This window comes from Vulpes vulpes, chromosome 14, assembly GCF_048418805.1.
Source record: "Vulpes vulpes isolate BD-2025 chromosome 14, VulVul3, whole genome shotgun sequence".
NCBI lineage: Eukaryota > Metazoa > Chordata > Mammalia > Carnivora > Canidae > Vulpes > Vulpes vulpes.
Window position 1 is genome coordinate 63661630 of NC_132793.1, and position 24429 is coordinate 63686058.

The following is a 24429-nucleotide window of genomic DNA, read 5'->3' on the forward strand; positions in this document are numbered from 1 at the left end:
TGAGTAACACAGCAAGGATTTGAAGTAAAGTGTGTGTCATTCCAGAGCCCATTCCTGATCTATGCTGATTTCACTTTTTCATATCAAGCAACTGATTATATTACCTTTTGATTATAGGTCAAATTGTATTCTCACAGGCACATAAAAAAGCATAGAGCAACTCTTTTGCAAGACAAAGGAAATCTATATAATTTCATGTTTTTTTTTTCATGTCCTGGTAGCTATAGGATAATATTCTGTTTGATTATGTGCTGTTGTATGTATAAATGGTACTATCTAAGTGAAACTCTGTCCTTAAAATTTTTTGGCACTAGGTTGACTTAGCTATTGAATAGCAAGAAAATTTATTATTTCTGACTTGCAGTCTTTCTTCAGAATGTTTTTGTCTTTAGTGACTTCTAAGGGAAAAAAAAGTCCTGGTTTCTCTTAGTAGATGTATTATTTTGCTAGGGCTGCTGTAGCAAAATGCCATGAACAGGGTAGTTTAAGTACCAGTAGTTTAAGACAACTATCGTTGTCTAGTTCTGGAGGCTGGAATTCCAAGATTAAGGTGTCATCAGGGTTAATCCCGTCCATGGCTATGAGGAAGATAATCTATTACAGGCTTGTCTCTGAGCTTGTGGTGGTTTGTTGGTAATCTTTGGTATATCTTATAGATGCATCGTCCTGCCTTGCCTTCATCTTCATGTGGTGATCTGTGTGTGTGTGTTTCTGTCTTTGTGTCCAAATTTTCCTTTATAAAAACACCAGTCATATTGGATTAGAATCTACCCTAATGACCTCATCTAAAGTTGATCATCTGTAAAGACCATCTTTCTAAATAAGGTCAGATTCACAGGTACTCAGAGTTAGGATTTTGGTATATTTTGAGGGGACACAATTCAACTCATAACAATAAGCAATTTTTTCTGAGATGATAGATTTTAAAACTCTTTAGTATTCTTTTTTAAAGATTTTATTTATTTGAGAGAGAAAGCAAGAGACAGAGCATGAACAGAAGGGAGGGGCAGAGAGAGAAGCAGGCTGCCCACTGAGCAGGGAGCCTGATGTGGGGCTCGATCCCAGGACCCTGAGATCACAACCCAAGCCAAAGGCAGACCCTCAACTGATTGAGCCACCCAGGTGCCCCTTCAGTAGTGGTTATATACATAAATTTGTAGTTGATCAATATATTGGTGTAATTATATGAATGGATACCCATAAATGAGTCATGTCTGAATATTTGTGTTGGAATAGGACTGATTTTGCTCTAATATCCTTGTAAAAAGCTGTAGAAAGAACAGATTGGAGACCCATTTAGGAAGGCTTTCAATAAATAATATGATCAGTTATCACAATGTATAGCACAGACAATGAGCTTTTGATGTTTCATATACAAAATCAGCCTAGCTGGTGGTATGAAGTTGGGATTTAGATATTCAGAACAAGAAGATGCTACAGAAACAGAGAGGACATGGGTTTAGGTTCTGATGTAGGAATGAGTATTTTATGTATAGTGGGCCATGGTGGTGAAGGGGAGGCTTTGGGTCAATTATGTTGTAAAGGAATCTCTGGCCATTTTGGGTGAATGCCAGTTTTAAGTTTCAAGGAATTGCTGTAGGATTTATTTTTAATTTTACCTTGTAGAGAATGTGAAATATTAACAAGAAGAAAAACATGACCTGTATCCCCACTACCCAGAGCTAGTTGTTATTCATATTTTGACATCTTGATATAATTCTTATGAAATTCCTGCCATGCTTTTTGATTGAGATTATACCATATAAACAGTTTTCTAAAATAAATCAGCACCTACAGTCTCTAAATATCTATCTGAATTTGAGACCCATTGGGTAATAGACCTAATGATCATTGATGATGAATGGGGTCATCATAATTCCATAAACTATTAGGTCAAGACAGTTTTGTCTCATGTGATTTAGTCCTTTGCCTTCAGTCTTGTCCTTCACACTACTGCCAGGATCTTTTTAATGATGACATCACTCTCCTGGCTTACCTCCTTCAGTCAGACAAAGGTCCAGCTTTTTAGCATAATAGGCATCTTTGTGAACTTTCTCAGACCTCTTTCTTCTCATTTGCTACTCTCCAAAAAACTTCCTGAAGTTTTCAGAATATTGTGTACCCTTTTGAACCTCTATAATTGTTCACCTTTCCCCTCCATTGAGACTGTCCATTTTCTTTTTGTCCTCCTGTCCAGCAGCTGCTGATTTTTTAATATTTCACATGACATTTCCTCTCTAAAGGCTTTATTCTAAGCCAATTTTCCCTTTTAGTTTCTGTAGTACTTTCTAGAAAACTTGCTATAAATTGATTACAGGATATCTTGTGACTATTTTCCATCTTTATCTTTCTTGTTTTTTTCTTTTCTTCTTTTTTTTTTTTTTTTTTTACAAAGTTTTTACTTAAAACTATTAAATATTAGTAATATTAGTTTCAGGTATACAGTAGAATGATCCAAAACTTCCATATAACACCTGGTGCTCATCACATTAAGTGCATTCCTTAATTTCCATCACCTATTTAAGTCCTCCCACTAACTTACCCCCCTCCCCCATAACCATCAGTTTGTTCTTTGTAGTTAAAGAGTCTGTTTCTTGGTTTGTTCCTCTTTTTTTTCTCCTTCACTTTTCATTCTTTTTTTATGAATGACTAATATTCCATTATATATATAAATATATACACACACATATATATTCCACATTTTTTTTTTTTTAGTGTCAAATTTTTGTTTAAATTCTGGTTGGTTAACATATAGTGTGATACTAGTTTCAGGAGTAGAATTTAGTGATTCGTCACTTAACCTGTTGCACTCAGCACTTATCACAAGTGCTTTCCTTAGTACTTTTCATCCATTTAATTCATCCCCTGCATCCACCTCCCCTCCAGCAACTCTCAGTTCTGTATGGTTAAGAGTCTGTTTTATGGTTTGCCTCTCTCTTTTTTCCTCCTATGTTCATCTGTTTCATTTCTTAAATTCCACATTAGTGAAATCATATGGTATTTGTCTTTCTCTGACTGATTTTACTTAGCATAATATACTCTAGCTCCATCCACATTGTTGCAAATGGTAAGATTTCATTTTGTTTGATGGCTGAGTAATGATACTCCATTGTATGTATGTATGTATGTATGTGTATATATATGTATACCACATATATGTATATATATCTCACAACTCTTTTTTTATCCATTTATCAGTCAATGGATGATTGGGTTCTTTCCATAATTTGGCTATTGTTGGTAATGCTGCTGTGAACATTGGGGTACATGTGTCCCTTCAAATGAGTATTTTTGTATCCTTTGGGTAAATACCTAGTAATGCAATTGCTGGACCATTGGTTGGTTCTGTTTTTAACTTTTTAAGGAGCCTCCATCTTGTTTTCCAGAATGGCTGCACCAGTTTGCATTCCCACAAACTGTGTAAGACGGTTCCCCTTTCTGCGTCCTTGCCAAAGTCTCTTGATCCTGTGTTGTTCATTTTAGCCATTCTGACAGGTGTGAGGTGGTATCTCATTGTAGTTGATTTCTGTTTCCTTGATGATGAGTGACGTCGAGCAGCTTTTCCTGTGTTAGCCTTCTATATGGCTTCTTTGGAGAAATGTCTGTCCATGTCTTCTACCCATTTCTTAAATGGATTATTTGCTCTTTGGGTGTTGAGTTTGTTAAGTTCTTTACAGATTTTGGATACTATTTATCAGATATGTCATTTGCAAATATCTTCTCCCATTCCACATGTTGCCTTTTAGATCCAGTTGGTTGTTTCCTTCTCTGTGCACAAGTTTTTTATCTTAATGAAGTCCTAATAGTTTTTTGCTTTTGTTTCCCTTGCCTTAGGAGATGTATCTAGTAAGAGGTTGCTATGGCCAATGTTAAAGAGATTGCTGCCTGTGTTCTGTAGGATTTTGATGGTTTCCTGTCTCACATTTAGGTCTTTCATCCATTTTGAATTTATTTTTGTGTATGGTGTGAGAAAGTGGTCTAGTTTCATTCTTCTGCATGTTGCTGCCCAACTATTTGTCGAAAAGACTGTCTTTTTCCCCATTGGATATTCTTTTCTGCTTTGTTGAAAATTAGTTGACCATAGAATTGAGGATCCTTTTTCTGGGTTCTGTGTTCTGTTCCATTGATCTATGTGTCTGTTTTTGTGCCAGTACCATGCTGTCTTGATCACTACAGCTTTGTAATATAACTTGTATTGTGATGGCTCCAGCTTTGCTTTTGTTTTTCAAGATTGCTTGGCTATCTGGGGTCTTTTGTGGTTCTATACAAATTTTAGGATTGTTTGCTCAAGCACGGTGAAAAATGCCGGTGGTATTTTGATAGAGATTGCATGAAATGTGTAGATTGCTTTGGGTAATATGGACATTTTAGCAATATTTTTTCTTCCAATCCATGAGCATAGAATGTCTTTCCTTTTTTGTGTATGTATCGTCTTCAATTTCTTTCATCAGGGTTTCATAGTTTTCACAGTACACCATCTTTGCCTTTCTTACTACACTGAATTGCTTAATGGCAAGGAGCATGTGTTATTTATGCCAGTATCTGTGGCACTTAGTATGGTACCTAGTAGGTATTTGAGGAAAACATCTGCTGAACAAATTATCTTTTCATCTAATACTGTCCTGCCAGTAATAGTGAATATAGCTAGAATAAGTGAAAGTTTTTAGAGTGACAAATAAGGGAGTAAGATGACTAGTTCATTTCAACTTATAAAAGATTTATCAAGCATTTACAGTTTGTAAGTTATCAGTTGGGTATTATGGAAATGGGAAACTAAAATGAAGAGGAACTTTAAGAGTTTGCAACCTAGTGGAGGACTTCCAATTTTGGTGAGTTGGTTGGGAATTATGGTAAGAAACACAGTGAAGAATTGTTTAGGGGAATGACCCATTAAAGCAGTTGTGACTGGAGACATTTGTGTAGTGCCTTTAAATTAACAAAGTTTATTTGTTTACAGGTGGCAGTGGGCAACATCATGGGTTGTAGCAGATGTTCTCAACATTTCTTTTGAAACTTCTTTATATTGCCTTGCAAGAGGAGCCCTAGAGCCTCATCCCTGGGGTAGCTACTATGCTCTGGTATGATGCTGTGCTGTTCTATTTCATCCTTCCTGTTCTAGCAGAGGATCTAGGTTAGAATTTAGTGGTTTCTTATTGCAGACAATTATGTAGAGCTGGAAGTAGAATGTTTCAATTATACTGATATTGTGATTTCTTTGAGATTATTATGCCTTATTATTCATATACTTGTTCACAGAACCCCCAAATAGTGAGTGCCTAACTCATCATAGATACTTAGCATTGTGATTTTGTTTGAATTGTATCTAGTTGTAAACAGTTCCTTACTGATTTTTAATAGATGTTAATCTAATTTTTATTCTTTTAATTGATAAAGAAGCACATAACATCATCTTTACTTCTACTTAGAAAAACTATGTCTTCAGGTAATGTTTAACCAGCTTCTCAACTCTTATGAAGGAGATTCAGCTGGCAACCCATAAAATTCTATTTCAGGAATATTTAATTATAAACCTCTGTCTATATTAGCATGAATAAACACTGTAGCTAGTAATGAAAGTATTTTTCTTCATACAAAATAGTATTTTTCAGAATTCTGGGAAATGTCAAAGCAATTTTGGCTGTAGTCATGCTGCATTTAATGTTATTGAGAATGTTGCTAACATTAACAAAAATATTCCGTAATTTCCTCAGTTATTGCTACTGGTGATGAGGGATGTAAAGTTGGCATGCTTTCATGTTTTGAGCATTTTCATTATACACTTTTGATTTTACATGTCAGAAGCAATCTTTGTTTTAGGTAAGATAGCTGAGAACATTTTTACTTAGGGATGGAGGTCAGGCTCTATTTGTATTTTTAGGCCAGTGCCTTATAGAATATAATGAATGTATCAGAGTAAATACATATACAGTTTTGTATGTAAGTATTATAGCATTTATGTATTTCTTTGACCTTATTTTTAGTTCATTAAAACATAGTGATTTGGGACCAAGGCATAGGTTTCATTTCGGTGTTAATAATTTTATTTTCTGTGACCACTGGTAACACTCATCTTGCAGATGTAAGCTGTTGTCCACCAGGGAGCTTTGGCAAGAGAATTGGCCAGATCACCAACTTCATCTCCACTGTAGAAAAACAACTTGAAGCTCATCTCTGTTGAAGGTGAGTTAGTATCATCTTCACACAAGAGAGATCATGCTAGTGTTATTTGATGTTTTCAGGGTTATCAAGTGGCAGTTTGGTTTAAACTTTGTTTTATGGGATGTTGAACCATCATATTTTATTACTTAAGTGTAAAGATTCACACAGAAATCATCAACCTGACAATGAAAAGGGATGGAAGTAACAATTTGGTGTTTATGAATATTCCTAGAAGTAATTTGAATTCCCTCCCTCCCTCCTTCCTTCCTTTTAAATGTTTATTTTTAAGTAATCACTGTACCCAGTATGGGGCTCAAACTCATGACCCTGAGATCAAGAGTCACATGCTCTCCCAAGTGAGCCAGCCAGGTGCCCCAATTTGGGTATTCTTTCTCACCTCCATTCTTGTTTCCAGATAATACATGCTAGCCAAGTTATAATTCATGACTTTTATTTGAATGAATATTGGCTAGAGCAGAATCACATATGTTATATATTTATTTAAAAATATATTATGGATTTCAGGAAATTTCATGTAATTGCAATGCCAATATAAAGATACTGTTTTCAAATACATTATTTGTTCTTTGAGATAGTAGTCTTAATGCTGGCCACAGGCTTGCTGTCTTGGAGACATAGTGGATCACTGTACATGTTTAGTACTATTACAAGAAGTAGTGGGCATATCTAATTGTTTAATGCATATTTATTAATCATCACTTCATTTTACTGTGCTAATTTGTGACTTGACCCAGCCCTACCTAATCATGAGATATGTGTATATATGAGTGTGTGTGTGTTTGTATAACATTACATATAAGTGACTTGATACAGTTCAGATGTTGCTTTGGTCCTCTTTATTCAAGTTGTTTTTACTTGAATCATCTTCATTGTCAGGTTGTTGAAGTCAGTTTCCTTTTATAGCCCTACTTATTGGTATTCTCCTTTTTTAAAAATGTTATTGTTATCTTTTAATTTTTCTTCTTTTGGGGTATAAAAACATTCCAAGGTTAAAGACTAGTGGGGCTATTGCTCACTGACTTCAAAAGGAAGGTCTAGCTGTAGGGAGGAGAGCTTTATAGGTATGATGTTCCATTATAACTAGCCTTAGCTATACCAAATGGTTTGTATGAGGCCATGAAATAAAAAAAGGAATAATGTGGCACTGTGTTTGGAGAAAAAGTTTGTACAATTTTCTTTTCCTCTAAAAAGCTCTAATATTTCTGTAGTAAGATTGGACTTTCCCTTCCCATGCCTTATAAGTAATTATTAAATATAATGCAGTGTGTCTTTAAAAATCTTGTTTCTTGAAAACATTATTTTAAGTTGACTTGTCTTAGTATTATTTTTACATTAAGCCTCAAACATTTTTAGTTGGACTAGACTTTGGAAATTTCTTTAGCATTATAGTGCATTAGGTTATTTAGTGTTAAAACTTGAGTTTGTCTTAACTAGAATAATTTCTATTGTAGTTATTATGATAAAATACTACTTGTTGAGTAATTATAATTCTAATTGTTATTAACATTAGTAAAATTAATTAAAATTAATTTGCTCAGCTCTATTCTGAGTACTTTTAATATGTCGTTATATCTTTACAACAGTTATATGGGGTAGGAATAATAATCCTAGGTTTATACACAAGGAAACTAAGACTCAGGGTTCAATGATTTGCATAAGGTTGGTAACTGACCCAGACTTTAAACTATCTGACCTCAGAGATTCTATTCAAATCTCCTGTTTATAATTTGGTGTTAAGCTGCATGAAAGGTTTATGTATGTCACTTGAGAATGGGCTATTTCACTTCTGAGGCAGTCTGGTTAGTTCACATATATTTTGTACTACTTACTGAGGTACACCAAACTGTATCTGGCAGAAACATTTGCTTTTGTGACTTTATGTGAACATAACTTTTTAAAAGAAGATTTCTTGATTTATGTTAGAGATAGAGCATGTGTGTGCACTGGGGCAGGGCAGGGGGAGGGGCAGAGAGAGTCTCAAGCTGACTCTATGCTAAAGGTAGAGCCCCATAGGGGGCTTGATCTCACAACTTGGAGATCACAATCTGAGCTGCAACCAAGAGTTGGGTGCTCATTCTGCTGTGCCACCCAGGTGCCCTAATGTGGACATAACTTTTGACAGTCTGTTAGTATTTTGTGTATACCTAATGTTGTGTGTGTATGCTGTACGCATGTTATCTCATATATAGATTCTTTTTTTTAAGACTTTATTTATTTGAGGAATATATAGAGAAAGAGTACAAGCAGGGGGAAGAGGCAGAGAGAGAAGCAGACTCCCTGCTGAGTGGGAAGCCCCTCATCATAGGGCTCAATCCCAGGACCCTGAGATTCATGACCTCAGCCAAAGGCACATGCTTAACTGACTGAGCCATCTAGGTGCCCCAACATGTATGGATTCTTTTTTTTTTAATAGATATTTTATTTATTTATTTATTCATGAGAGATACATAGAGGCAGAGACACAGGCAAAGGGAGAAGCAGGCTCCACGCAGGGAGCCCAATGTGGGACTCGATCCCAGGACCCTGGGATCACAACCTGGGCCAAAGGGAGGTGCTCAACCACTGAGCCACCCAGGCACCCCAACATGTATGTATAGATACTTTTAGAGGAATCTTGACAATGCTTCCTTGGAAAGCCTGGTGTATCTTTAGCATCTGCCACAAGTGGAAGAATTGCTGTTTAATATATAAATTTGCTAGAGGCTGAGATCCTTGTTCTGGGGAATTATTCACATATGCATATAAAACAGGTAGGCTAAAATGGTGACATTAATTTTCTAGCAGATGTATAATAAAGTGTGAAATATTAGTTTGACCATTGTTGAGGAAAGCCAAATGCATAAATTTTATAGACATTATAGATTTTCTTTTCTTTTTTTTTACAAATAGAAACCATTGAAAGATTTTAGGATGCAGATTGTGTTGTCTTTAGCATATGTGTAAAGTCTTTTGTTAGTGGCTATTGCATATTGCTTCAAGTTTACCTCCAGCAGTCCTCTTCTTTACCAACTAGTGTCATGTATACTCCTTACATATCTACCTCAGTTAAAATGAATACCTTGGGGGTGCCTGGGTGGCTTAGTTGTTTAAGTGTCTGATACTTGATTTTGGCTCAGGTCAGGATCTCAGGATTGTGAGATCCAGCCCAGTACTCTGCACTCAGTGGGGAGTCTGCTTGAGATTCCTTCTCTCCCTTTTCACCTCCCCCGTACTCTCTCTCAAATAAATAAATAAATAAATCTTACCCCCTTCCTCCCCAAAAAGCCTAAATAGCTTGTAGTTACTCTACAATAATTAGGTATTGGGCACTTTTGTCTTCATTAATATTTTCCTTCTTGCCATTGTGCTCTTTTCTCTTTGTTCCTGTTGAATACCAACTTTTTAGTCAAGATTCGGGTATGCCTTTTTTCTTTGAAGGCTTTCCTAACTACTGACCTTTGTCATTGAACCTTACCTTCTTTGAACCTTTCTAGTACAAGTTTCTATCTAGAATCTTATATTTTGTATTTATATACCTTTATATTTTATTGCACTTATGTACATATCTGTTTCTTTCTAACTAGACTGTAGATAGACTGTAGATTTTTTAATGGCAAGTACAAAGGTTATGTGTCTAATTCATGTTTATATCTCCAGTTTTTAGCACAATACCTGGTAGATATAGATGCTTAGTAAGCACTTATTAAATAGATGAGTAAACAAATGGTTCAATTTTAAAGGAAAGAAAAGATTATCCTCACAGTTGGTGTGATAATGGTGATAAAGTGCATTCCAAGGTGGAGTGCTGCTACTCTTTTTAGGGAATATTCAGTGTTGAAAATAGTATCTTTCCTGAGGTCTCACTATAATCTTACTAGCTTCTAGAATCAGTATAGTGTATGTCTCAAGTTTTGTTATCTTGAACTAACCATGTATTATTAAAATGTATCCACAAAATTTCAATAGGTGAATTTTTTCATGAATATTTTAATAATAAGTATAATAGGTCTTGACTTAAGGATTCTCTTACTTCCCTTAAGGAGATCCACATGTGCTTTGGTGTTATAATCAATCTAAAGTTGGAAAAGGACCCTTCTGCTTGAAAATGATGAAAAAATATGTCAAGGAATGAACCTACTTGTTATTACATTTAAAGTTCCATTTGCTTTAAAACCATAATTCTTATGTTATGGAATTCTGGTTAAAATGGTTACAATGGCCAGTATTATCAGAATGACAGATTCTAACTAACATAGGTTAGTAGTTTTACATTTTGAAAAACACTAATGTGTCATATTACTCCTTTAGTAATATGCAAACTTTAGGTTGGTTCATATTTTGTTTATTTATAATTATTAAGATTATATTAGAGAACAGATGTTCTTTCACCATCAGCTTGCATTAGATTTAACTAAAGAAATATACAATGAAGATAATAAAAAGAAGCTTAAGGCTTCTGATATTGACTATATTCTGTTAGGTGAGCTTGTTTTAGGCTATATAGAAACAACTTAATATATACTGAATTAAAATTTGCTATGCTGAAAATAGCATATTCACTAAATAATTTAAATAAAATGATATAAGTGTCAAGGGGATTGAATGGAATGAAATTTTCTTTGCTTAAGCTCTAAACAGGCTTTTAATTTTGTAGGAAGACATTAAATACTGGTCATTTAACTTGTATATCCTTTAGCCTATTTCATAGTCAAAAGCTTGTAAGTAAATATATGTGCTGCTGAGAAACAGTGATCAAAAATGGCAATAAAAGTCACATAATGAAATAAGAATACTAAAAAAATGCAAGGATTTTACTGTAGCTCATTATTCATTACATTTCTGACAGTCTTCATGATTACAAATCACTTGATTGACTAACTAGACATTCTCAAAGTGAATTATGAATCAGGTTCATTTTTTCTGGTTGATAGTTGGCACATGCTGTAACTCTTGCACTTTGTGATATATCAAATTCTTGTAACAGTAATAAAAGATATAATCAACTCTTTATTTTAGGAAAACTATACTGCTTTTTCAAAAACTGAAATGCAGTTGCTAACATTTTAACAACAGAATATAATCTCTGCTTTTGTATCCTAAGGTGGAATTCACAGTGATGACATTATTTTTCAGATTAAAATAAATCTATAGACTGATTTTCCATCAGGCATAAAACTCCAATTGATATCAGTTTTATAGGCTTCTTGGGCAGTTGCTTGAGCCTAGGTTACATAACAGTTGCTTATCTTAGTACTTAAAAAATGTTTTTAACATTTTTCTTTGAAGGCAATGCAGTTTCCCTAAATACCTAATTTGTAACGAGGCCATGATGTTGCATACTTTAAAATGTGGAGCATTTTAATGGTTATTAATAGAGAGGGTCTTTTTTTAAGTTGGGAATAGGGTCTATAGTGACCTGAATCTTGATCTTTCCCTTCTGAAACTTAATCAAGGGGGGTAAATTCTGCTTTCAAATGTATTCTCTTCTCTTTGACTTAATAAGAATTCTTCATGCATTACTTCACTGGCAGTTGAGTGGCAGAAAATTTCTGTAGTACAACTGCATTTGCTTTAATCCCATCCACTCAAGCAGTTGAAAATAAAATGGGTGTTCCTTAATGTGATATATTCAAAATTTGAGAATCTTGCACAAAATTCAGTCATTGCCTTAGCAAAAGTGAGATTCCTTCATTGAAAATTGTCAGGCATGGGAATGTAGAGCCCCAACAGTGTTGTTTAACAGTGTTGTTATGAGGTCCTCTTACTAATAAAGATTACATACAGTAAAGCAATTTTGTAAATTCTGTAATTCGGTAAAGTGTGAAGGCAAAATCATCAAAGTTAGTGGAAGCTTTGCATATATAACAGTCACAGAATTGTAGTGCTTTGCTTTTTCCCTATGTGAAAGCAGAGTAATTAGTATTTCAGGATTCCAGTGCCTTTTGCTTACTTTTTTCTTTTATGAATAAGATTTCTTTATACCTAAAATTGTTTTATTGTTATTTAGTTGCAAAAATTATTTTATTGCCCTTCCACTGTCTTTAAAATTATTTTATAAAATATTTTTTGGAATGATATCCATCTGCTATATTAACTTATATGAAAATGTGGAATAGTAATGTGTAATTATGTATAATTTTAGAAATACAATCATAAGCTTTTTTGAAAAAAGACTTTATTTATTTATTCATGAGAGACACACAGAGAGAGGCAGAGACATAGGGAGAGGGAGAGGCAGAGGCAGGCTCCCCGTAGGGAGACTGATGCAGGACTCGATTGCCCTCCACCCCCATCACGGCCTGAGCCAAAGGCAGATGCTCAACCACTGAGCCACCCAGGTGCCCCCAATTATAAGCTTTTTATTTTAATGTTTTCTTCTTTTTAAAATTGGCTAAGGTTTTTGAATTTATGCTTTAGCCACCTTGAAATTTAATTTTTAATACTCTAAGCATTAATTATATGCTTAATAGTTAAAACTGCTGTTAAACATCTTTTATGGGATTAAAATTTTATTTCTGATTAGGCAATGAATTATATATATAATCAATTATTACATCCATTTAAAAATTATGACCAAAAGATTAATCCTCCATAGATGTTTTTAACAATATAAACCATCATGGTAGAATTGGAATTAAGGACTTAGAAATGGAGAGACAGAGAGTCAGTTTATTAATTACAGTAAAAACTTTAAATCTTTTATAACTTCAGTAGATTTTGTGAAATGACCACAAACTAAACTGAGATAATAAAATACTGCCATTTTCCAGCCTGGCTTGATTCTTTTTACTTCTTTAACATAGCTAGGTATACATTTGGACTCTAGCAGCATTATTGAACTTCTTCATGTGGTTTGAGGTAAACAATATATGATAAAATGGACTTTTATTGCTCTGACCTGGCAACAGGATTTGGGAATAGAGGAAGACTGGGGTGGATAGGAGGAGACAAAAAAATACGTTTTCAGGCCACAGAAATGGACTGAATTATTTTGATCATTTGTTTATGTTTAAATAAAAGAAATTGCTAGGTTATCTCCTTTTTGTAATGTATAACCTGATTGCTTTCCTTAATTGTTTCCTTTGAACAATTTAGTATTAGAACAGTCATCGTGAGAGGGAATGGGAGTATCTGGAGATATGGGAAAACTGAAGGAAAATATTTAAGAAGGAATTTCTTGTATTTGTCTTTTTCGGTAAGTGTATAAAGGGATCAAGATATTCAGTATAAGTAAAATTAACCAAAAGCTTGTGTTCCACAATTTATACTTTAACCCTTAATAATTATTCTCCCTCCCTTACTGCACACAGGGTACATGACAATAAAACTTCTGTAACATGGTCCAAATGTCTCAGGTTACATTTCTCATTATCAACATTACATTGGTGTATCTATTCTAGTTTTTATGTTAAAAATGATATTTTGTATTTTGGTGATATAAAGTGAGGTTTTTTTTTTTTTTTTTAAAGATTTTATTTATTCATGAGAGAGAGAGAGAGAGAGAGACAGACAGACACAGGCAGAGGGAGAAGCAGGCTCCACGCAGAGAGCCTGATGTGGAACTGGATCCTGGGACTCCAGGATCATGCCCCGGGGCCAAAGGCAGGTGCTAAACCACTGAGCCACCTAGGGATCCCCTAAAGTGAGTTTTTAAATTGGAGGCGCACCTGGCTGGCTCAGTTGATAGAGCATGCAACTCTTGATCTTGGGGATTGTGAGTTGGAACCCCACACTGGGTGTAGAGATTACTTAAGAATAAAATCTTTGTAAGTAAATAAATAGATAGATAGATAGTATTGAGAACTTTTGGTTAAATCCTTCATTGGCCTGGATGTGATAAGCTATTTCTCTTCCTTAGGCATATGCTAAAGGGTAGAACTACAGATTTATAGGTATGGAGTACACAATTATGATACCTTACTTTTTGTTATATGAACACTAATATGGTATAAGTACATTCTATATGATTTCAGTGTCTATGCTGTTAATGTTATGGATAATCTTTAAAAGAATTCTCTGTTTTAGAATCTCCTTTTAGTTGGATTTAATGATAATGTAGTTTTGATTCTGATAAATCTTTATTATTGTGCAAAAACTCAAAGAACATGAGTGTTAAAGGTGATAGATATGCTTATTTATATTTATGCTTTATTTTAAGAAAGTGGTTCACCCATTTGTGCAGATTGGCAAGTCCAAAATTTGCACGGCTGGCTGGCAGGCTAGAAACCTAGGAGGTAATGTTGTAGGCTGGAGGCACAATATCTTCTTATCTAGGATCATTGGGTTTTGCTCTTAAAGCCTTCAACTTATGAGATGAAGCCCACCCATATTATTGAGGATAATATCTGTTCTTTAAAATCAACTCATTTATATGAGTTGGTATATGAGATGGTAGTAGTATCTACAGAATACTTTCATAATAAGTCATGTATTAGTGTTTTATTAAATAATTGGGTACTATATAAAGTATAACCAAGTTGACATACAAAATGAAACATCACGTTTGGCCCTTAAAAAATATTTATATCACAAGCCACAAAAATGGCTGGGGTCAGGCTGTCAGACTGTTACCACAGAACATATTAGGCAACTTCTTGAAGTGAGAACTATCAATTCCAGAGATAGTAGCTGATAGCCATTTGCTTATTAAGAATTATTGAGTGTTCTTTAAGTGCTATTTGAAAAGAACAGCATGCAAAACCACAAATGGACTGTACTTTCACATATACTGATTATTTTTTAAAAAGTATTTTATTTATTTATTCATGAGAGACACACAGAGAGGCAAAAACACAGGCAGAGGGAGAAGCAGGCTCCACGCAGGGAGCCTGATGTGGGACTTGATCCCTGGACTCCAGGATCATGCCCTGGGCTGAAGGCAGGCTCTAAACCACTGAGCCACCCAGGGATCCCACATATACTGATTATTATTGATGCTTGGGACAAAAAGTGGTTGTTAACCCAAAGACAAACCATTTACTAAAACCCAAATTTTACTGACTTGCCTTATATAAGTTTTTATTACATAAACCTTGTATCTCAAGGTCTAAAATTGTCAACTTTCTCTTTAAATAAATAATTTATATTACTTTGATACTTTCTATAGGGATTTCTAAGAACAGTTTTGGAAATTTTTCCTGTCACAGTCCATTGGTACTGTGAAACTGACTGTTTTTAAGGCACCATTCCTGTTGGGTAACCAGGGTCATTGAAGGATCTCAAGATGGCTGGATGAAAACTTGCCATAAAAGCCATTGACAGGGTAGCTTTGGGGGAGATCATATCTCAAAACCAGAAGGCCATTGTTAACTCCCTGAAATCCGTAGTGAGACTCATCTCCAAGTTGGCTGCTCTCCCTGAAAATCCACCTGCTATCTATCAACTGGGTTTAGTACAAAGCCAGTGTGGTCAAGGCTGGCTTGGTAGATGACTTGGATAATAAGTATAATGCCCTGAAGTTTCCTGTACCAGAGGATAAATATACTGTTCAGATGGATGCTGAAGAAAAAGAAGATGTGAAAAGTTGTGTTGAGTTTTTGTCTCTTTCAGAGGCCAGGTTTGAGGAATATGAAAAAGAGCTGGAGAAGTTGAAGAACATAAATCCATTTGATCAGATGATCATTGAGGACCTGAATGAAGTCTTCCCAGAAACCACATTAGACAAGAAGAAATATCCCTGTTGGCCTGGCAAGCCAATTGAAAATTTATGAACTGATGTGGGGAGAAAGGTCTGGCCCTTGCATTATAAACACAGGACACTAAAAATAATTTTATGATAACAAAAAAAGTAAAACATCATGTCCTTTAATCTAGAAGTAGAAACTCTGGTCTGTATCCGTTTACATTGACCTTATGTTTATTGACTGCCATAATAATGATAAAAGTTCAAGAACTAAGAATTTATATGCTAGATACTTTATGAAACTTCTAATTCCTTCAATCATAGTTCTGTTTCAGAAATGAGGAAACCCATGTTCAGATAGATTAAATGACTTGCCCGTGGTTGTACAAGCAGTAAGTGATGGAACAGGATTCACACTTTATTCAGATGCTGTTTGAATCTGAAGCCTGTAGTTTTTCCTACCCTACTCAACTTGTATTTGTATGAAACTTAGCAAAACTACTGGATCTTTTGGGACAGGATAGCCTATATACTTACGTATTCCTTAATATGTAAGGAGCCATGTTAGTTTTCATTGTAATTTAGGGCTTATTTAATAAAAGTTTCTGTCTTCCATAGTGTATATAACTTTTGCCAAACGATGAAAATATGTCATTTTTTGTCTTGGTTGCCCATAAGCTTATGGCTATTATTAATACTCACTTTTAGTGATTTTCTCATCTGTGGTTCCTCATGTAATTATTTCCTGTGTTCATTTAGTTGCTAAGCTCTTCCTTTAGTTTTAAATTAATGTGTTATATAATAATATTTTAAATTATAAATCACTACAGTCTTTTAAAGATTTCTGATAGACAAAAAGAATATAAAATATTATTTTATTATCTCATTGCTTTGTTCATTGATGTGTCCATATACCTAAAAAAAAAAATAGATAACGAGTAAATAGATGTTAGTGAATGAGTAGATTCAATTAACATGTATCTCCTAGACATCTAGCTGATTCCAAGCGGAATTTAAATTTACTTACACTTAATATATTTGCTGACGTGGTTGACTTTGCTGTCTTACTTTATGCCTTCTATTTGACATGTGTTTTTCATTTTACTCTTCCTTCTTCCTTTCTCTGGATTGACATGGTGATTAATTTTGTGTGTCTACTTTGCTGGGCTGAAAGGGTATCCAGATACTTGGTCAAACATTCTTTGGTCAGACATTCTGGATGTGTTCATGAGGGAGTTTCTGAATGAGATTAACATTGAATCAGCAGACTGAGTAAAGCAGATTGGCCTCCCAATTATAGGTGAGCCTCATCTAAACTGTTGAAGATCTGCATAGAACTGGACTATTTAGCTTTTCCTGCGTCTCAAGCCAGCTGTTTTTCAGACAAGAAAAAGGCCCGGTTCTCAGGCCTTTGGGCTTGGATTGGAATAGAACATCAGTTCTCTCCTGGGTCTCCAGCTTACTGACTGCAGCTTTTGGTACTTGTCAGCCTTCACAATTTCATTAGTCAATGTATACATCCATCCTGTTGGTTTTAGTTCTGTTTCTCTGGATATTCTTAAGTTATAAAATTGATAATTTAAATTATTTTTTCATATTTCCTCTAATTTAGAAGTTATATACTCTTTTCTGTTCATTTGTTGGTTACTCTGGAAATAATAATAAACATAATGATTTTAGTCTAAAGTTAATCAGTACCTTTAGCCTCCTTTTGGATCATATAAAGACTTTATAACACTTTAACTCCATTTCTTCCCCTCCTGACACATTGTTATTGTGCTTTATATATTTTTTAACCCCTCAGACTTTATTGTTACTATATTATGTATTTTATATTTATGTTCAAATATGTATTTGTCACTATATTTCCTGTTGTTTCTTCCATGTTAGATCTTATATCTGGAATACATTCCTGCTCCTAGTAGTTTATTATTGTTCATTTCTTTTAGAGACTATCTGCTGATAACAAACTCTATTTTATTGTTCTGACAAAGCCATTTTATTTTGTTAGTTTAACCATACTGTGCTGAGTATAAAATTCAGGATTAGCAGTAATTTTGGTCATTATGTTTAAGATCTCATTTCATTGTTTTCTGGTTTTCACTGTTCTTTTTGTGATGTAATTTGTTGATCTGATTTTCATGTATGTATGTATGCATGTATATATGTATATATAGCTTTGAGGCATATTTTGTATATCAGATGATCCACCCATTTCAAGTAATTCAGTGATTTTTAAAAGTAAGTTTAGCAGTTTTGTGCTGAGTTGATTAGTTTTAGAATATTTCTGTCACCCTAATAAGAAACCTCATGTCTATTAACTATTTATCCCTGTCCTCCCTCCTTTATCCCAGATAACACTAATCTATGTTTTTGTCTCTAAATTTTCTTTTTCTGGAAATTTTATATAAATCAAGTCATAGAACATGTGATCTTTTGTACTGGCATTCTTTCATTTAACATAATATTTTTGAGGTTCATGTATGTGGAAGCATGTATTAGTAATTAGTTCTTTCTTTTGATGAATAGTATTCCACTATATGGATATACCACATTTTGTCTCCATCAGTTGTTGGACACGTAGGTTTTTTTTTCAGGTTTTGATTATGAATATGAATAATGTTCCTAAAAGAATTCATGTGTGAATCTCTACGTATATATGTTTTCATTTCTTTTGGGTAAATCCCTAAGAGGAGAATTGCCCTGTAATTTGGCAGATTTATTTTTTATCTTTTACAAGAGACTTCTAGACTGTTTTCCAAAGTGTTTGCATCATTATATTCCTACCAGTAGTGTGAGGACTCCTGTTTCTCCACATTCTAGCTAACATTTTTTATCTATTTTCTTTTTTTTATATGAGTTTGCTTTTTATTTTAAGATTTAATTTATTTTAAGATTTAAATATGATTTTTTTATTTTAAGATTTTATTTATTATTCATGAGAGACACAGACACACACACACACACACACACACACACACACACACACACACAAACAGGCAGAGGGAGAAGCAGGCTCCATGCTGGTAACCCGATGATGTGGGACTCCATCCTGGTTCTCAAGGATCATGCCCCAGGCTGAAGGCGGTGCTAAACCACTGAGCCACCTGGGCTGCCCCATCTATTTTCTTTTTTTAAAGTAATCTCTACACCCAGGCATAGGGCTCAAACTCATGACCCTGAGACCCTGAGATAGTGTCCCTACTAACTGAACCAGCCAGGCATCCCTATTATCATCTAATACAAAAAAAAAAAAAAAATTATCATGGCCATACTAGTGGGTGTGAAATTGCTTCTTATTATAGTTTTAATTTGCATTTCCTAAACTAATGATATTGAACATCTTTTATATGCTTATTAACCATTCATATATATTCTTTGGTGAAATGTTATTTTTTTTTGAAAATTTTACCCATTTTTGAGATTGAATTGTTTGTGTTCTCATATACAAAGGATTCATTGTTTTGTATACAAGTCCCTTGTAAGATAAAATTTTGCAGTATTTTCTCTCATTTTGCTGCTTCTCTTTTAGTTTTCTTATTGGTGTCTTTTGAAGTGCAAAAGACTTGAATTTTGGTGAAGTCCAATTTATCAAAATTTTTTGGTGTTAAATTTAAGAAATATTTGCCTAATCTAGGGTCTTAAAGATAATCACCTGCATTTTCCTTTAAAAGTTTTAGTTCTCACATTTAGCTCTGATTTATTTTCTGTTAATTTTTGTATATAGTATGAGATAAAGGTCTAACTTCATCTTTTGGCATATGGATATCTAGTTTCCTAGTATCATTCATTAAAAAGGCTATCCTTTATTTCTGTGAATTTCTTTTACACCTTTGTTGAAAATCAGTTGACCATAAGTATAAACATTTATTTCTGTACTCTCACTTCTATTCTAGTGATCTACATGTCTATCTTCCTTTGCCAGTACTACATCATGTTGATAACTGCTGCAGTAGTTTTATATTAAATTTTGAAATTGGAAAGTATAAGTTGTCCAGCTTTGCTTTTCTTGGTCAAAATTGTTGTAGTATTCTCTATGAATTTTATATAAATTTTGCAATTTTATATAATTGGCAATTCTATATAAATTTTAAGATTATCTTACCAATTTCTGCTAAAAGGCTGCCTAAATTTTGATAGGGAATGAATCAATCTGGGGAGAGTTGCCATTGTAACACTATTAAACTTTTCTACTTCACAAACCTGGCATCTGACCTTCTTTTGAAGGTAACCTTCCCCGCCCCCCCTCTTCCCCTGCCCACTGTGATTGCTTTAAAGGTCTTGCTCTTTCCTTTTAGATTTAAATAATTTCATGTGATGTCTTTAAGTGTGGATTTCTTTTTATTTATACTGCTTGGGAATTTTTGGCTTCTTGATTATGTGAATTGGTGTCTTTGATCAGTTCTGGAAATTTTGTTGACTTCAAATACCATTTTTTATAAATCTAAAATATGATCAATTGAAACATGCACCATTTATACATCACCAAAAGAGAAAACAACATTACTAATGCCTTAATAATAGTATTATGCGGGGGTATCTGAGTGTCTCAGTGGTTTAAGCATCTGACTCTTGGTTTTAGCTTAGGTTGGATCTCAGGGTGGTGAGATGCAGCCCCATGTTGGGCTCTGCACTTGGCAGGGAGTCTGTTTGAGATTCTCTCCTTCTTCATTTGCCCTCCCCCTGATCTTGCTCTCTTGCTTACACACTCTCTCTTTCAAATAAACAAAATTTAAAACAATAATATGTGATGTATGAAATGGTCATGCTGATCCCCATTGCTTAGAAATATGTCATTTTCTCAAAGGATTTGGCAAACTTTTCTTCATTTACATTGCTTTGTGCATAGTTTTTTTACCTGTCTCTCTGTAAGAAAACATAGCACAATTTCATATATTTGTATCTTTCTTTTTTAGTTCCTGTAAGTAGTTACTGCTTTTTCAACATGTACAGGTCAGTTCAGACTACTATAACATCCCATAAACTGGGTGACTTAAATGACAAACATTTATTTCATAGTTCTTAAGTCTGGGAAGATCAAGACAAAGGTGCTGACAGATTCAGTGTCTGGTGAGGATCTTGCTCCTGATTTGCAGATGGTAACCATCTTGATATATCCTCACATGGTGAGGAGAGAGGTCATTTTTCTCATTCTTTTCTTACAAGGGTACCAATCCCATTCATGAGTTCCATCCCCAAGATCTTTTTTTTTTTTTTTAAGATTTTATTTATTTATTTATTTATTTATGAGAGATTATACACACAGAGAATGAGAGAGAGGCAGAGACACAGGCAGAGGGAGAAGCAGGCTCCATGCAGGGAGCTCCATTTGGGACTTGATCCGGGGTCTCCAGGATCACGCCCTGGGCCAAAGGCAGGAACTAAACCGCTGAGCCACCCAGGGATTCCCCCCCATCCCCAAGATCTAATTACCTCCCAAAGGCTCTACTTCTAAATGCCATCAAATTGGGATTAGGACTTGAACATATGAACTTTGAAGGGATACAGGTATTTAGCCCATAGCACAAAAGTATAATGACTCCTCATTTATGGCAGTTGTTTCAGTCATGGATACTTCTTGCTTCTCTAATGTCAGGTTGTATGTCTGTGTATATTCTTTAGCTTCTCAACTTTTTTTCTAAAGTTTATTATACATTGTATGACATTTATAATTATGTATAAAAATTATGCATAATTTTTAAAAAGATTTATTTATTAGAGTGTGTGAGCAGGAGGAGGGAGAGAGAGAATCTCAAGCAGACATCCTGCTGAGTGGGGATCTCACACCCCCACATCATCACCTGAGCTGAGATTAAGAGTCATGGGCTCAACTCATTGAGCTAGCCAGGCACCCCTACGTTGCAGTAATTTCTTAATGGCAAATCATAGTTTATTTTCCTTTCTTTCTTTCTTTGGTACTGAAACCTGGGAGAATCGTTAGTTTTTAAAAGTTTACTTTTTAGAGTACAACATGGAGATTTAATATACACATACATTATGAAATGATTACCACAGTCAAGTTAATTAACATATCCATCACCCTAGAAAGTTTTCTTTTGTGGTTGAGAATGCTTAAGATCTCTCTTAGCATAGCAGATCACATATGTACAGTACAGTGTTATTAACTATAATGGTGTACAGGGGATCCCTGGGTGGCTCAGCGGTTTAGCGCTGCTTTTGGCCCAGGGTGTGATCCTGGAGTCCCAGGATCGAGTCCCGCATCAGGCTCCCTGTGAGGAGCCTGCTTCTCTCTATGTGTCTCTCATAAATAAATAAAATCTTAAAAAAATTAATGGTGTACATTAGATTTTCAGAATTTATTAATCTTGTAACTGAAATTTCATACCCTATGATGAATGTCTCCTCATTTCCCCTACCCCTCTCTGTGGCAACCACTGTTTTACTCTGTAGTCTATGAGTTGGATTTTTTTAGATTCCACATAAAAATGAGTTTATATAGTTTTTGTCTTTCTCTTTAAGACTTACTTTACTGAGCACAATGTCTTCCAGGTTTATCCATATTGTTGCAAATGAGAGTTTTCTTCCTTTTTGATGACTAAATATTCCATGGTGCATGCATACCACACTTTTTAATCCATTTATCTGTGATGGACACTTGTTTCTTAAATTGGCTTTTGTGAATAATGCTGCAGTGAACATGGTGGTGCAGATATCTCTTTGAGATAATGATTTTATTTCTTTTGGATATAAACCCAGATGTAGGATTCCTGGATCATATGGTAGTCCTTTTTTAAGTAAATTATACCTCCAATACCAAGAATTATATGCTCTACTGTATAGGCCAGTCAGGCACCCAACAGGTGGTAGTTCTGTTTTTGATTCTTGAGGAACCTCGAACTTTTTCCATATTACCTGTCTCAATTTATATTTCAATATATATTCTCTTTTCTCTATTCCCTTGCTAAAACTTATTTGTTACCTTTTTGATGGTAGCCATCCTGACAGTTATGATATAATATTTCCTTACGGCTTAGATTTTCCCGGTTAGTGATTCTGAGTATTTTTACATACCCGTTGGCCATCTGGAAAAAAATGTCTATTTAAATCCTTTGCCCATTTTTAAACCAGGTTATTTGTTTTTATACTGTGTATTATTTACTTATTTTTTGATATTATTCTCATCAAATATATGATTTGCAAATATCAATTTTAAACAATATTCGTTTTCCTTTGGAGAAATTCCATTTCATTCTTTTCCTAATCTGCTTTTTTACTTCTTGTAGTTTCCTATACCTGTGTATATTTTTAAGTATGCCATTCATTTATTTGTAAATGTAGTAAGCATAGTTTGATAATTTGTATGTGACAGTTGTAATATTTAAAGTCTTAATGTGTCCCTTGCTGTTGTTTTTCATTTATGTAAGTTTTTGTCACCGGATGCTTTGTTTCCTTGTATTCTTGATTATCTTTTTCATTGCCCTTCCAAAATTATTTGGAGAGTTCTGGAGGCTTAGAATAAAGCTACCTTTCTATAGAGAGGATTTACACTTGCTTTTGCCAAAAGAACCTAGGACCATTTAAACCAAAATTACAGCTTGAGTTTTTCTGGTCATTCAAGGGTGGTCAGCAAATCCCCAAAAGGCCAGCCTATGAGCAAAGATTATCAGTAATGGTAGGCTGGGAGACTTATGGTTTCAGGCCTTTATATTTAAGTCTTTAATTCATTTCAAGTTAATTATTTGAATGATAGGTAGTAGTCTAGTTTTGTGTTTTTGCATGTGGCTGTCCAGTTTTCCCAGCCCTATTTACTGAAGAGCCTGTCTTTTCCACTTTGTATATTCTTGGCTCCTTTGTTGCAGATGAATTGACATGTATTTGTGCGTTTATTTTTGGGTTCTTTATTCTGTTCTGTGTGTCTTTTTTCATGCCATTACCATACTGTTTTGATTATTATAACTTTGTAATATAGTTTGAAATCAGGGACCATGATGCCTGTTGCTTTGTTCTTTCTCAAGACTGCTTTGGTTATTTGGGGTCTTTTGTGGTTTCATATACAATTTTAGCACTGTTCATTGATTGATTGCCATTGGGATTCAGGGTCTTCTCTGGTTCCATATGAATTGTAGGATTGTTTGTTGATTGATTGTTTACCATTGGGATTTTGATAGAGATTGCATTGAATCTGTAGGTTGTTTTGGGATCATATGGACATTTTAATAGTATTAACTCTTTCAGTCCATGAGTATGAATATCCTTCCATTTATTTGTGTCTTCTTTAATTTCCTTCATTAGTGCCTTAAGGTTTTCAGTATATAGGTCTTTCACCTCCTTGGTTAAATTTATTCCTAGGTATTTTATCCTTTTTAATGTAATTGTAAAGTGATTATTTTTTAAATTTATTTTTCTAAGAATTTGTTATTAGTGTATGCAATAGATTTTTGTATGTTGATTTTGTACCCTGTAACTTTACTAAATTTGCTGATTAGTTCCTACAGTTTTTTGGTGGAGTCTTTACGGTTTTCTATATATAAAATCATGTCTGTGAATAGTGACAGTTTTACTTATTCTTTTTTGATTTGGATACTTATTATTTGTTTTTCTCACCTTATTGCTGTGGCTAAGATTTCTCATATTATCTTAAAAGTGTGGAGAGTGGATATCTTTGTCTTGTTTTTGATCTTAGAGAA

The 24429-nt window shown here is 34.3% G+C and overlaps 1 long non-coding RNA gene across 2 annotated transcripts in view; it reads left to right on the top strand.

Moving 5' to 3' along the window:
• LOC112915493 (uncharacterized) overlaps nt 1–24429 on the top strand; it is a 141759-nt gene that overhangs the window by 20258 nt on the left and 97072 nt on the right. For both annotated transcript variants that reach the window (XR_011997033.1, XR_011997032.1), the window contains exons 3-4: nt 4958–5078; nt 6078–6180. This is a non-coding gene — a long non-coding RNA (uncharacterized lncRNA). The remainder of the gene's footprint in view (nt 1–4957; nt 5079–6077; nt 6181–24429) is intronic.